The sequence below is a fragment of the Dromiciops gliroides genome, chromosome 1 (genome assembly GCF_019393635.1).
Source record: "Dromiciops gliroides isolate mDroGli1 chromosome 1, mDroGli1.pri, whole genome shotgun sequence".
NCBI classification, from domain to species: Eukaryota; Metazoa; Chordata; class Mammalia; order Microbiotheria; family Microbiotheriidae; genus Dromiciops; species Dromiciops gliroides.
The window spans coordinates 738,807,184-738,823,016 of NC_057861.1; the positions used below are offsets into that span (position 1 = coordinate 738,807,184).

Below are 15,833 nucleotides of genomic sequence, written 5' to 3' on the forward strand. Positions count from 1 at the left end.
CAAATGATCTTATAGGAAGCAAATGATGCATCTTCATCAATCTCTCATTTTAGATTTAAGTAAACAAGATTTCCTGACTCACTGATATTGTGTTTTTTTTTTTAATCAGTCTGGCTCCCCCCTAGGAAATATGCAGATATGAAAAAGAAACAAAATTAGGAAATTACTTGTTTGGCAGGTATTATTAGGCTAATCACTTACAACTGTGCTGCATTATTACTTTACATTAATTCATAGAATCATCAATCTTGAGCTGAAAGGGACTGCAGACTAGACTCTATGTACTCCAACTCCCTCATTTTAAATGAGGAAGGAAGCTGAGGCCTATGGAGGTTAAATGGTTTGGCCAAGGTCAAACACTGGGGCTGGTGTTTGGGAATACATCTGCAGGGGAGAAGGAAGGATACCATTTTGAGCTGAGAAAATTAATGGTCTGGAAGAGGAAGGGTTAAAGGAAGAAGAACTAGGTGGGAAGAAATGCCACCCTTTTTTTTAGCACAGACACACTCACATGGATACACTCACAGGGACACACACACACACAGACACACACACTGAGCCATATTGAGTACCACCTCATGTCTCCTGATTATAAGGGCTTTGTGTTATTATTGGGAAGAGGAAAAGAGAATCCTGGTTGTCTTAGGTGTTGAAAGCCATCAGAATGGGTCTAGTTTAATTAATCCTTCCCTGTATGCCATTATTCCCATGGCCCCCGACCTGGCTAATATGTTTGGGCTGTAGTCAGTGGATCCCAGTGCCTACAGCCTTTGGGGGAAAGGGGATATTAATTTTCCACATATATGGCTATTGACTTGGGTACATGAATAAGGGTAATGACTTTTTAGGATTTAAGTTGGTATTTTTAATATCCTCAGGGAATCCATATTTTGAGTTTTCTGCTCTGCTATACATTTTATTTTCCAAAGAATTCTTTTAGTTTTAATTTAATGGACATTTATTTTTATTAACTTATGAACTATCACTATAAAGTGATGAGGTGAGACATGTTTGGACCTTTGCCTTTGAAATGACAAGCCTATGTCTCAATTTAGGAAAGCTGGATGTGTCAAAGTTCACTTTCTCTTCATTAATTGCAATTAACCCTTTGTTTTATAAAAGGACTCGTGGGAATTTGTCTTTAAAAAGATAGTTCCCTGAACTGAAACATGGTGATTCCCTGAAGGATCTGTACAGTTAATGAATTTTAGAGCTGGAAATGACTTGGTAGATGATAGATTCCTTGAATCATGAATCTAAAGCCAGAAGGGACCTTTAAAACTCTCAAATTCAACCCCTTCTTTTTTGCAGAGAAGGAAACAGAGGCTCAGAGAAAGGCTAAGTGATTTGTCAAGTTAATAGGATTCTGAAGTGGGAACTGAACCCACACCATCCTGACTTCAAATACAGCATCTTCTTCACTTCAACACTGGGCCTTTCATTCACTACTTCATTCACCGAATGAGGAACTGGATGACACGCAAAGATCAAGTGGCTTCCAGCTCCGCCATTGAACCCACCTCTCCCTCAGCTGTCCAAGCCATTGTCTTCCTTCTTCCTTTCCCCCAGTTAAAACATTTTGTTTTTGTCGGAAGATAGGTACAAGTATTCAAATACATCAAGTAGGAATAAAAACAAATAAAATAAAAACAAGGAAAACCCTACAACAGAGAAAGGATATGTAACTATTTTTGTGAAAACAGCAACAACATTTGCACTGTTGGAAAATAGCAACAGCAGAGGTTATAAGGAAAATCATTGTTTCCATGGCCACTTATGGTCTTTTCTGATGTTAGGGTTTTAGGGGACCTGGGTTCAAATCCCACATCTGATGCATATTAGCTATGTGACCTTTGGGAAGTCACTTAATTTCTCTGGGCTTCATTTTTCTTATCTGTAAAATGGAAAGGTTGGACAAGGTGACTCCTAACATTACTTCCTGCTCTAGATTCATGAGTCTACGAACACTATCATTTATGTAGTTGTAGACAGTTCTGGCCATGTTCTTTGGTGTCTGTTTTCCTTCACTTAGTATAATTTTCCATATTTCATTATTTTGTTGTTGAGTTGTTTTCAATTGTGTCTGACTCTTCATGACCCCTTTGGGGTTTTCTTGGTAAAGATACTGGAGTGGTTTGCCATTTCCTTCTCCAGCTCATTTTACAGATGAGAAAACTGAGACAAGCAGGGTGCAGATAAGTCTTCCTGTCGCCAGGCCCCACATTCTATCCCCTGCACCACCCACCTGCCCTGTATTTCATTATACTTTTTGTATTTTTCATTTTCTATGGAATAATAATATTCTATTAAAGGAAGTTAATTGGTGTAGTCGGTACATTTGGAATTGGGAAGATCTGAATTCAAAGCTATGTTCAGTCACTCAATATTTGTGGGACTCTGGAGAAGTCACTTAACCTTCTGTGCCTTAGTATCTTCATCTGTAAAATAGAGATGATAATCATAACAACAGGAACTAACAGCCAGGGTTCTTGTGAAGATTAAATAATATTTATAAAATGCTTTTGCAAACCTTAAAGCTCTATATCAATGCTAGTTATTATTACATTTATATAGGTATGGTCAGCCATTGAACACATTATTTCTAATCTTTTTTTATGATTACAAATAGTGCTGATAGCAATATTTGGGGGTAGCTGGGTGGTACAGTGAATAGAGTACCAGGTCTGTAGTCAGGAAGACTCATCTTCCTGAGTTCAAATCTGACCTCAGACACTGGCTGAGTGACTCTGGGCAAGTCACTTAGCCCTGTTTGCCTCAGTTTCCTCATCTGTAAAATGGGCTGGAGATGGAAATGACGAACCACTCCAGTATCTCTGCCAAGAAAATTCCAAATGGGGTCAGAAAGAGTTGGACGGGATTGAAAATGACTGAACAGCAACAAGGAACATTTTGCATGAATAGGTTTCTTTACTCTGTCCTGTTTCCCCCAACCCCACAAATAACTTCAGGGCATAGTAATACTAGTGGTATCACTGGTTCAAAGGGTGTAAACATTTTTGTAACTTTTAAAAAACGATTTAGTACTCCTTTCCCCAAACCTCAAAATTCACAGTCCTACCAGCAGTGTAAGAGCATTCCTGTTTATCCCCAGACCTGCCAGCATTTAATTTTATCATCTTCATTATCTTTGCCAATTTACTGGTTGTCTGATATCTTAAAGTTGTTTTAATTTGCATTTCTCTACTTATTAGAGACTCAACACTTTTTCCATTGATAATTTATGTTTTTTTTTCCCCCCTTGGGAACTATGAGATGCAATGAATTAAATGCTGGATTTGGAGACAGCCGACTTGAGTCTGAATCTCAGCTCTACTACATATTTCCTATACCTATAGGAGCTTGGGCGAATCACTACCTCCGTGAGCCCCAGTTTCCTCATCTGCAAAATGAAGGGTCAGGACCAGGTAACCTCAGTTCCCTTCTACTTCAAAATCTAATTTCACATGAAATTCTTATTTTTACATCAGCCCCCTGGAGAGTGGCTCTTTATCTTACAGAATTTGGTTAATCCTTTATAGATTTGAGATGTCATAATCTTATCAGAAATATTTATTGCAAAGACTCCACTTTGTTTCTTTTCTTTTCTTCTAAATCCATTTTTTGTTCTCATAGAAGAACCTTTTATATAATGAAACACATCTATTTTGTCCTTTATAATTTCTTGAAATGCTGCTACTTCACAACTGTAAATGATATTCCATCATCTTTTCCTTTTGTAATGACTTAAAATGTTTCTTTTTATTTTTAAAATCTCTTGGAGAATATTTGTCTTTCAGTTGTTAATCTCCTTCCACTTATGTCATTCTAATGGATCTCCCTGTGAAATTTACATTTCTCATCACCTGTTAGTCATTCAGAGTAAATATTTCTTTGGATTGACCTTGTTACCTTTTATTGGATTTCCATATTTAAAGCCATCTCAAGACTTGTTCTTATCTCTATGAATTCTTCAAATTCTCCAGTTTCCTAAGTAACCATCTTGTATAGTCAAAAAGTTCCCCCAGTTTAACCGAGTGGTTCATTTTGGTATGAAGCCAAATTGCTCCCTTGATTTTCAGTATTACATATTGAAGCATAGCCATTCCTTCTCTTGGGTGGAATCTTGTGAAAATTTGGGTCGTTGCTTATAAAATAAAAGGTGCCATTTCTCTTGGGGGCCATTGTAAAATCATCTCTTTCTCATTGTAGTATTAGAGTTTAGTGGGAAAATGTATGAGTGAGTTGAAGCTGGGGTTCATCCTCATTGACATCCTGTGAATTCTATTTATCTGCAGCATATTACTTGATTTCATTGATTCTGGAATATTTGCTTGTAGTAGTTCTTGAGAGATGGTATCAGACACTATTTCTTCACATCTTTTGGGGGGGGCATCAGTAACTCTTAGGTTTTATATGATGCTTAAAAGTTTGCAAAGTGTATATAGAATGCATATATATCCACATATATGCAAAGTGCTTATATAATCTAATCATAATGCTACTGAGTATTTAATGGTTGTATTGTCTTTTGAAGTTATTTTGCTTCTTCTTTTCTTCTAGCAGGTCAGTTATAGGGCAGGTAGATGATGCAGTAGATAGTGTGCCAGGCCTGGAGTCAGGAAGATAAAATTAAATCTGGCTGCAGACAGCTCTGGACAAGTTGATTGACTTGGTTTGCCTCAGTTTCCTCATCTGTAAAATGAACTGGAGAAGGAAATAGCAAACCACTGCAGTGTCTTTGCCAAGAAAACCCCAAATGAGGTCATGAAGTCAGACATGACTGAGAAACAACTCAACAACAACAAAGTCGATGATATTTCTATAGTTTGACTTCTGTTTTTAGAGGACATTTCCAAGTTGATTTTTATTATCATCTTTTCTTCTTTCTCTACCAAATACAAATGCATTTTTGGAGGAATGCCCAGTGCTTCCTTTATTTTCTTCAATGTGTTTAATAGTCTTGTCGATGGGTCTTGCTGTGGTTTCGGCATCGTTTTGATATAGCGGGAAAATGGAGTACGATTTGGGGTTGGGGTTCTTGGGAATTCCTCTTTAAAGAATTACACCCTCTTGCACACAAAACGTAGTTAGAACAAGGTGATAGTTTATTTAGGGCCAAGGGAAGGGAAGGGTGGGGGGAGGGAAACCATGAAAGAAATCCTTAGACTTTTCATGGGGAGATTTGGCATAAAGCACATGGCTCAGAGGTACCAAATCTCCTCGAACAGGAGACCGGAAGGTACTTTTATAGAGGACTGATGGGGGTGGACCATCTGCCCGTGAAAAGTTCCTTTAGTGAAGGTGGACCATCCCCCACTAGTAGTGACTAGAGGAATTGGGTGAGGGGTGGCTACGGATCCCTCTTCTGGACACAAAGGCCGCAGTCACACCCAAACTTATCTCCCCAGGGTAAGGGAGACCAGAATGAAGGGTAGGAATCCCAAGCTAGCTCAGTCCGATTTGGTTCCTCTAGGCGTTATCTGTCCTCTGGTTTAGTTTCTCAAGGAGAAGATTCCTCGGTGTGCCCCAGAGAAATTCTGGGGTGCTCTACGCCCCATGACAGTTTCTGGGGGTGCTTGTTGGTTCAATATTTTTTTCATTCTGATGGTGTTTCTTGGATTTCTTTTATTTTGTATTATTTATTTCTTTGAGAGGGAGCTTTTGTTTATTTGTCCATTTCTCTGATTGTTCCTTCAAGGTGATTTTCTTTTTGAAATGTGTTGGTGACTCTTCTGTGTCTTTTTGTTGGGGCATCTTTTCAGAGCCATGTTGGAAGGCAGGGCACGTTTTCTGATGACCTCTCAATACCAGCTTGCCCAAATGCCAGTGAGCATTCTATCATACTATGAATTCACAAATGTTCAGTTGACTTTCACTTTTCAGGGACACATCTCTAGCAGACAGTAAGGCAGACTTCTATTGTTATTTGATATCTAAAAACAGCCATGAAAAATGGAAACTTGTTTCTGACCCCACCATTGACTCAGCCGACTAACCTTCTGGTTTCCATGGGGAAAAAGAATCTTAAAGAAAGAGCAGCCTGGCATTTTCTTTATTTAAGAACGAAACCAAAATGGTGGTGGTGGTGGTGGTGGTGGGAATATCATCAGGACCCACCTTCATCCTGTCTTAACTGGGCACATAGTTGAACTTTGGGATCTATTTCTCCCCCCTTATGAAACAGAGGGTTTTCTGGTAATGTCTGAATGAACCATTTCTGTGAAAAGTTGAGAGAGAATTTGTCTAGTCCTGAGAAATTGCTCTGCTTTTGTGACAAAGCAGAGGGAACGAAGATCTGAGGGGAGGGGAGGCTGATTGGTCATTTGGTGGTTGAGAGTGAGCTGATCTGCATGAAACCTGAATAGCAAACAGGCAGCTGAGTGGTTTAACTAGTGCAAAGCTATAATACAGCTGCAGGTTTGCCAGAGAATGAGCTGTGGGGATAAGCGAGCCTGCTAATGTGGAGAGAGTGTTCAAAGTCTCAGGCAGTCGCTTAGGTGATTTTATCTCAGCACTGTGATTCTCATTGCAACAACAAGAAAAAATACTTCTACTTTGGTAGGTGTGGGACAGTAGACTTAAGAGGCAGAAGGGGACGTGAGAGACCTTTGAGTCTGAACCTTTCATTTTACAGATGAGGAAACTGAGGCTGACCTCTCTAGGGTCAGCCACACGGGGAGGAAGACCTGGGCGTGAGACCCAGCCCCCAGATCCTGATTTGGAAGCCAGGGGTGTTTCCATTGCATCTGTCCCTTTTGGAGTATAGTAAGCTCCCCTTGGCAAGAAATTTCATTTTGTCTTCCTTTTCGAAGAGCCCAGCACTGCTGGTCCTCACCTGGGATTTCACACTTGGAGATAATTCCTGATATGGAAACAACTCCTGCTGATTCAGATCAACTACTTATCTGTAGGTTGTAAAGAGAGCTTGGAGCCACTGGGAAGTTCATGACTTACCCACAGTCTCACAAATGTTCTAGGTATATCATTGGTAGGTCTTCCTGACCACCAGGTCTGGCTCCCCATTCCACATACCCCGTTGCCTATCTGCCTGCATTTATTGAATGATTGCCCATTTGACTTGTCCTGCAGCACACTGACTTCTCTGGTGTGAGAACCAGGGCGCCACCCCCTGCCGAGAAAGACATTGTGAGAGAACCTGTGTTCAACTATCACCTCCTGTATTTATTAATTTTGTGACCTTGAGAAAGCTGACAATTTCCCCGAGCACCCAGTTTCCTCACTTGTTCAATGAGGAGGTTCGACCAGATCCTAGCTTTTTAAACTGTGGCTCACCACCTCATGTAACTAAATGTTGAGGTCGCAAAAAAATTTGGTAACCTTAAATGGTTATGTACCTATTTTATATACTCAGACGCCCAGGGTTGTATAAACATTTCTCTGGCTAAAAGTGGTTGTGAAAAAAGTTTAATAAGCCTTGATGACCAACCCTTCCAGTCCTGAGGTCTCTTTCAGACCTTGGTGCATCATTTTCTGTGGGGTAGAAGAGGAGGCAGTTAGGAATGGTAATAGATAGAGCCCTGGAGTCTACAAAGACCGAGTTCGAATCCTGCTCAGATATTTCCTAACCGTGTTACCTAGCTGCCAGGTCTTCGTTTCCCTATCTGTAAAATGCAAGAGTTCTAACATTCCTTCCTCCATGATCTTACGGAGAACCTACCCATGGCTTCCATTCCATCAGGATGTGTTATGCCTCCTCCCCAAACCAGAACTGAAGCCTGGTTCTTTGGAGGTGGGGGAGGAATAGACTAGAAAGGGATTTACAACCATACATAAAAACACATTTCTGGGTGCCCGTTTGTTCTGAGAAGCGTTCCCGCTGCTTCTGCCCGTGTCTGCAAGAGTATTGACATTCAAACGAACCCATCAAACATTCTCCTTTGATTCTGCCTCCCTTTATCTGATAGTGCCACAACAAGTAACTCAGACATATTTGTCCCTGTGACTCTTGTCTTTTTCTGTTCTGAATGAAAGGAGCAGACAAGTCTCCCCTTGAAGGATGAGGAGTCCATTATTGGTGTCTTTGAATTTCCCGAAGAGTTACTTCATTCTTCTCGCATAAAGTATCGCAACAGGCGGAAGTAACTGGAGACAGCCTTGTAAATTTTCCCTTGGGCAGGCGGTCCTATTGTTACCTTTATTAAAAATATGCCTCTAAGCAGGTGGCCCTGTTCTGAGTGGCACCTCTGAGAGTCTGCTGAAATAATACGTTTGAAGCTTCCTGTCTCTCTGAAATGAATCCAGGAGGCTTGGAAATGCTTTGTCTGAAAGGAGGTGAAGAGGGGATATCTGGGAGATAGCAGGACAAGGGGGAGAACGTTTTTCTTGAGGAAAATGATGAGAAGGGGGATTTTGGAAATGCTCTTAATAAAGAGGAGGAGGACAGGGGATGTGGGCACACCTTTAATTGCTTGCTCTTTAAGTGAGTGTTTGGGTTCTATTCAGTGTCTGCCTGCTTACCTCCTGGAGAGGAACATGACCCAGATTACATCTGTGTTCATCTAAGATTGCTGTACCACACACAACACACGCGTTGTTAGGGTGCAGTAATTAAAGCTGAAAATGACATTTCCAAATAATGCTGTCCCCTGGTGTTTCCATGGGAAATAATACCTGACACGTTTTACTCTTAGTGAAATAGTATGTGATGTCTGTCTGCAACCTTGCTAAACTCTCACCTTGTGATTTTCCTTGTTCTTGCCAGTGACCCTTGATATCGACAAAAAAAGATAACTTTGGTCATCATATCTTTCTCTGCGACAGTGATTCTGTCTGTCTGTCTGTCTTTATCTCTGCCAGCTAGCCAACAAGTATTTATTAAACACCTATATGCCAGGTGCTGTGTTCAGCACTGGGAATGCAAAGAAAGGAAAAACCAATCCTGCTTTCAAGGAGCTCAGTCTAATTGGGGAGACCACAGAATCAACATTTCAAACCCTGCCCTCCAGCAGAGATGCTAAGTTCTAGCAGAGGTCTGTTTTGATTCCTCCCAGTTGCTAGCACTTTCCCCAAAATTACTTAATTTTTACTTTCTAGACTCTTTACATTTACTTAATTGTAATCATACTGCTCCCCTCCCCCCAGCAGAAAGTAAGCTCCCGGTGGGCAGGGATTGTTTTCCCTTTTGTCTTTGTATCTTTGGCCCCACAGTTGTAGGTTAACAACAACACAAGGAAGAGCAGCGAACATTCCTAGAGCTGAAGTTCTATCACAGATGTGATTTCATTTGATTCCCCAGGACAACCCTATCAGGTAGGGGCTGTAACTATCCCCATTTTATAGAAGAGTAAACTGAGGCTGAGAGAAGCTATCCAGCCTTGTCAATGTCTAAGTTAGAAATCAAACTCAGGTCTTCCTTAATCTTGTGCTCTCTCTAGTCACTTACCACCACCTGCCTGTTTCAGGTATTTAATTCACTGCTTCTTAGGTCTATTCCAATTGGGAAGATGACCTCCAAGGCTCGTTCTAGCTCTGCATCTCTGATAAAAGTTGAGTAAATTGAAAAAAGAAATTGGACATCTTTGTCTATTGTAATAATGACTGATCTTGGAGCATAGGCTTATAGAATTAGTTGCAGAAGAAGTTGTCCAACGCTTCCATTTTACAGATGATACAACTGACATCAAACAGTTTAAGTGACTTATCCCAGGTAATACTAAAAAGGCAGAGTCAGGATTTGAACCCAGGTCTTTTAATTCAAGCGTCTGAGGCTGGATTTGAACTCAGGTGCTCCTGAATCCAGGACTGGTGCTTTATCCACGGCACCACCTAGCTGCCCCCAAAACAAATTCAGGTAGTAAGGCATTTATTTATTTTTTTAATTTATTTGCAGGGTGGAGCAATGGGGGTTAAGTGACTTGCCCAGGGTCACACAGCTAGTAAGTGTCAAGTGTTTGAGGCCAAATTTGAACTCAGGTCCTCCTGACTCCAAGGCCAGTGCTTTATCCACTGTGCCATCAGTGCTTGATCTTTATACTTTTATTACATTCCTTTTTTTTGGGGGGGGGAGATAATCAGGGTTAAGTGACTTGCTTAGGATCACACAGCTAGTATCTGTAGCTGGATTTGAACACAGGACCTTCTGACTCCAAGGCTGATGCCCTATCCACTGTACCACCTGGTGCCCCTATATTTACTTTTGATTTTTTGGAGTGTGGTTGTTTTTTCCATTTACTTTCTTGTTTCCTTGGCTCTGATCACTTCCTTCTGTATCAGTTCGCAAAACTTTCTAGGCTTCTCTGTTTTCATCACACACGGCTTTTCTTACAATCTTTCATTACCTTCATGTGCCACATGAAGTTTAGCTCTTCCCCAGTGGATAGGCATCTACTTTGTTTCTAATTCTTTGCTATCACAAAAAGTACTGCTATCCATATTTTGGAGTATATCAGGACTTCTTTCTTATAGATGACTTCCTTGGAGTATAAACTCAGCAGTGGGGACTCACATCTTCCAGACTCCAGGTAAATTGTCAAGGTGGTTTATGTGTTGAAATTCATTTCAATGTAAATAGTTACTGACAAGATTAGTTAGTTATATTACAGGTCAGTGTTAAACTTTGAGAATATTTTTTAAAAAATCATCAGTGGCAGGGGAGGAAACTCCTCATCATTCAGGTCCAGAAGTTGTTCTATAATTGGCAGCTTTAGATTGCCATCCATGGCATACATAGAGCATCAAGTGACTTCCCTATGTGTCCAAGGCTGGGACGTTGCTTTCAGAGTTGAACCCGAATCATCTTTCCTCCACACTTTTCTTTTTTTCCACTGAACGATGGCATCTTCCAGCTCTAATGAAACATTAAATTTTTTAAAATTAAAATTTAAAATTTAATTAAAAATTTAATTTTAATTTAAAAATTTTAAATTTTAATTTAAAATTAAAATAAAAAATAAACCACATTTTTAATTTTAAAAATGTTTTGAGATATCTTGCTGTGAAATGGTATACCAGAAGTTACTGGGTTTTCTGTCACCGAAGGTTTCCAAGCAAAGGTCAGGTGACCACTTGGCAGGGGTAGCTGTTGAGAGAGTTCTTTTGCAGGAAAATGGTTTGGACTCAGTAAGTTGGGAGGCTCCTTTCAGCTCTGGGATTCTGAAATTCAGTTCCATGATATGTTGGAAATTTTTCAACTTTTTTTTTTTTGGCTGTCAATGGAGCAGAGCTAATGAATTGTCAGTGCTGGTAATGTCCAAACCTTCAGCTGCCAGCCCAAACTTTGATCTACCTTTAGTTGATAAATATAGTTTCCTACAATAAAGGAACCAATCTCTGCTTCCTCCTAAGTCTGTTCTAACCCTTTCCTCATGTTCAAGTGTCTGGATTGTCAGCTGAATTTTGAGTATGAATTCACTGACCTAGAACAGGGTCTAATTCTCTGCTCCAGTTCTCTCTGCTTGGTACTCTATTGGCCCTTCCTGAATATTATAATAATTATATTATACAGTATTTTGATAATGATATTTAATAGCATAATAATTATAACATCTAATAATCAGCATCATCATTAAGACTTATGTAGCACCTACTATGTGCCAGGGACTATGCTAAGCACTTTATAAATATTATCTCATTTTTATCCACCCAACAACCTTGAGCGGGAAGTGCTATTATTTCCCCCATGTTACAGATGAGGAAACTGAGGCAAACAGAGGTTAAGTGACTTGCTCAGGGTCACATAGCTAGTAAGTGTCAGAGGCTGGATTTGAACTCAGGTCTTGCTGATTCCAGGTTTAGCAAAGGTCTATTTGTGAACAGACCAGAACCTAACAAACAGAACAGAATCATTCTGAAGGCTTTTGGCATTGAAACAGCCAATGCTCCATCATCCCTCTCCCAGTTTGCCTCGCTAGACAGTAGAGGGGCCTCATTAGTAGTTGGCCAAGGATGTAAATTCTCTAGTGAGTGGTGATGAAGACCAAAGAATCAGTTAATGCAGGAACCCAGACTCTCTAGTTCAACCTCACACCATCCAGGCCAACTCCCTCATTTTACACATAAGGAAACTGAGGCCTGGAGAATTGAAGGGATATATCCAAAGTCATGGAACTGTCCTGCCTCACACTGGGCTCCAAGAACTGTCCAGTTTGGAGATGGTCCTTATCTTGTGGATTTTAGCAGGAAGGCTGGTAATCATAGAACAGAGAAGCTGTTGTTATTTGTCCTTCATTCTCCAAGAGAACCATGACATTGGGAGGTGATGTCATGACTTGCACTGAATTGGATTTAAGTGAGGTGGGGCTGTATAAGGTCACCAACCTCACTCTTTCCTCCAGAGCCATCTGGATCCAGTGGCAAGTTATATATCAAGATGTTTGGAGGGGCAGCTAGGTGGCGCAGTGGAAAAAGCACTGACCCAGGACCTAGTTCAAATCTGACCTCAGATACTTGACACTTACTATTTGTGTGACCCTGGGCAAGTCACTTAACCTATTGCCCCAGAGAGGGAGAGAGAGATGACCCCAGATGTTTTTTTTTTTAAGGCAATCAGGGTTAAGTGACTTATCCAGGGTCACACAGCTCGTAAGTATCAGAGGTGACTTGTCCAGAGTCACTTATAGTGTCTGAGGTGAGATTTGAACTCGGGTCCTCTTGACTCCAGGGCCATCACTCTATCCACTGCACTACCTAGCTGTTCCAGCATTGAGAAGCACAGCCTCGGGTAGTCAATAGAGAGCTGATCTCTGAGCCAGAAAGACCTGCTTTCAAGTTCTATCATTCAGAGATATTGGCAAGGTGATCCTAAGCAAACCACTTAAGTATTCATTGCCTCAGGTAGCTTTCTAAGGCTAGAGTTCTTTACCTGGTGTCCTTGTGAGTAGTTTTCAAGTCCAAGAACTTGGATCAGAAAAAATACAATAACCTTTGGTTTCCTTTGTTATCCTGTGTTTGTTCATTTTATATATTTTAAAAAGATTGTTCTGAGAAGGGGTCCAGAGGCTTCCCCACATTGCCCAAGGTTGTCCATGATACAACAAATGTGTAGAATTCCTCCTACTCTGAGGGAGTTCTCCACTTGATCCTCCCTGCCCTGAAGGAATCACAGCTCCCAGCCCATGCTTGGCACTTTAAGGTTTTTCCCATGCTTTTCTTATGAGTCAGTGGTGCAGGTAGTATAATTCCCACTTACATATGGGGAAACTGAGGTTCAGAGAGGGTAGATGACTTTCCCAGGGTCTCCACACCCATCACTGACCTAGTGAATTTGATTCCAGCGCTTTGCCAAATGATCTGTTCCACCAGAATGTTTCTTAGTAAGACTTTTCTACTTTGGTGGGAATAGTATGGAATTTGTCACTTCCTACTGTCACCTCTCGCTCCTCCTCCTCCTCCTCCTTCTCTTCCTCCTCATCTGCTGCCTGCCCCCAAATCCCCATTTTTCTTTTGGCTGTGGAAAGAAAAAGAACTCATTGTCTTTTCTCTTTTTAGAGAATATTCCTTGTTAGAATGTCAGTGAATAGTGACTAGATGAATATTCAGTTTGCTTTTGATTTGTAAGTGAAGGATGTAATTTTCAGGTACTTTATTCAAATGAATTCTATTAAAACAAATTCGAGTCCCCTAAAATGGCTGTCTTTCAGTGGTGGGGACTGGTTTTCCATCCGCCTCTGCTATTCAAACTCCACTTAAAGCCAATGGTATCATTTAAAGTTGTGTCTCTCCAGAAACTCTCTTTGGATAATTATATTATCACACCCCAGGTAAGCACAGGTATGTCATTTATAATAGGAAGACTGTATTGAAATATCTGCCTGCTTGTCCTGCTCTGTAGACACTGTTCTAGAAATCTCCAACTTCTTTTAAGCTTTCATTTTAGGGTGACGTGCTTACGGGAAGCCTCACCAGCTTGGAAGTAAGGAAGTTTGAACTGGCCTTGCTGGGGGATATTGCACACTAAAGTTTGCAAAACACTTATTTAGGATGTCATGAAAAGCTAAATCAACCCTGTGTTAGGATAGCAATGATGCTCTTACTACATTCACTTTACAGATGAAGAAACTGAAGCCTGGAGCATCTTCGTGTCACGTCATAGGTTGATAGATTCGAAGCTAGGAGGGTCTTTATAGGTCATCTGTGACAACCTCCTCATTTTACAGAGGAGGAAACTGAGGCTGATATTTGCCCAGGATCACACGGGTAGACAGCATGAGGATTTATACTCTGGTCTTTGGATTCTGAGTTCAGTGGTATTTCCACCAATACCCGATGCCTCCCAAGGAAAGCATCTAAGGCTGAACGTGAATGTTAAGTTTCCTTGAGTTTGTTGGTGGTGTCCTGTTAGGCTTTGGACTCATTCGAGCTAAAATCAGCACTGGTCAAAAGCAAGAACAAAAGAATAATGAGAAAAAGGCATGATGTTTAACTGAAAAAACTTAACTTTGAACTATTTTTTTTTAAATCTGGTGCTTTATAAATCAATCAAGAAGCATTTATTAAGCACTTACCCTATGCCAGTCACTGGACTGGGGACGGGCTTTACATCACATTACCTTTGGGCAAATTCCAAGGAAATACAGACATTCTTACCATGCAATGAAACGATTTTAGAAAGTCAGACTGGGGCAGTGGATAATATTCCTCAGTTCAGAAGTAGGAAGCCCTAAGTTCAAATTCTGAGTCAGATGCTTTTTAGTTGTGTGACGATAAAGAAGTCCCTTCCTTGGTCTTAGCCTTAGTTTGCTTATATGTCAAATGGGATTAAAATAGCACCCACCTTACCAGGTTTTTGTGGGGAGCAAATGAGATCATGTATTTTAAAACAGGAAAGCTCTCTCTATAATATGTGACATATAGCATATATGTTAGTTGACATATTTAACACAATGTTACAATATAATAAACAACATATATTATAATATATCACATATACGTATTAGACATGTCAGCTGTCATTATCATCTACTAATTCATGACGTGAGTGAGGTTTACCTTACCAGCATGATAGTGCTAACAATATCTAAAATTTAAATAGCAATTTAAGGCTTGAAAAACAGGTTAAATATATTATTTTCAATTCATCCTCATAATAGTCCTCTGAGGAAAGTATTACAGGTAGTATTTATTTTATTAATTTTTTTTTTTAGTGAGGCAGTTGGGGTTAAGTGACTTGCCCAAGGTCACACAGCTAGTAAGTGTCAAGTGTCTAAGGCCAGATTTGAACTCAGGTCTTCCTGACTCCAGGGCCAGTGCTCTATCCACTATGCCACCTAGCTGCCCCTATTATAGGTAATATTATCCCTATTCACAGATGGGGTTAAGAGGTTAAGTGTCTTGCCCATCAGCACATGGGTGCTAAGTATCTTGGTGGGGATTTGACTACAGATCTTCCCAATTGCATATTCAGCATTCATTCTAGTCTACTATACTGCTTCTCTGTCTCTCCCCCTGCCTCTGCCTCCTCTTTCTCTGTCTGTGTCTGTCCGTCTGTCTGTCTCTGTTTCTCTCTGTCTCTGTCTCTGTGTCTGTGTCTCTCTCTGTCTCACTGATGAGGCATCTAGATGCCACTATTGTGTGAGTAACAGACAAAGGAGCTAAGGTTGTTTAGCCTGGAGAAAAGGAGATTTAAAAGATCCCTGATATTCTCCTAAAGTATTTACAAGGCTTCTGAGGAGGAAGGATTAAAGTTTTGTTTCCCGCCCCCCCCCCCTGTTACTCCAGTGTAGACAATTAGGAGTTATGGCTGGAAGTTATAGGGAAGGAGATTTCAGCTTGATTTTAGGGTGAACTTAAAAAAAACAACAACCCCCCCAAAACAAAACAAAACAAAACAAAAAACATTTAAAGCTGTCTAAAAATGAGGACTGTGTTGTAAAGTA

At 40.5% G+C, this 15,833-nt stretch overlaps 1 protein-coding gene across 1 annotated transcript in view; it reads left to right on the forward strand.

Annotated features, from left to right (window-relative positions):
• The window catches only part of FHIT (fragile histidine triad diadenosine triphosphatase), a 1,715,999-nt gene that overhangs the window by 107,895 nt on the left and 1,592,271 nt on the right, over positions 1-15,833 (forward strand). The window lies entirely within an intron of this gene.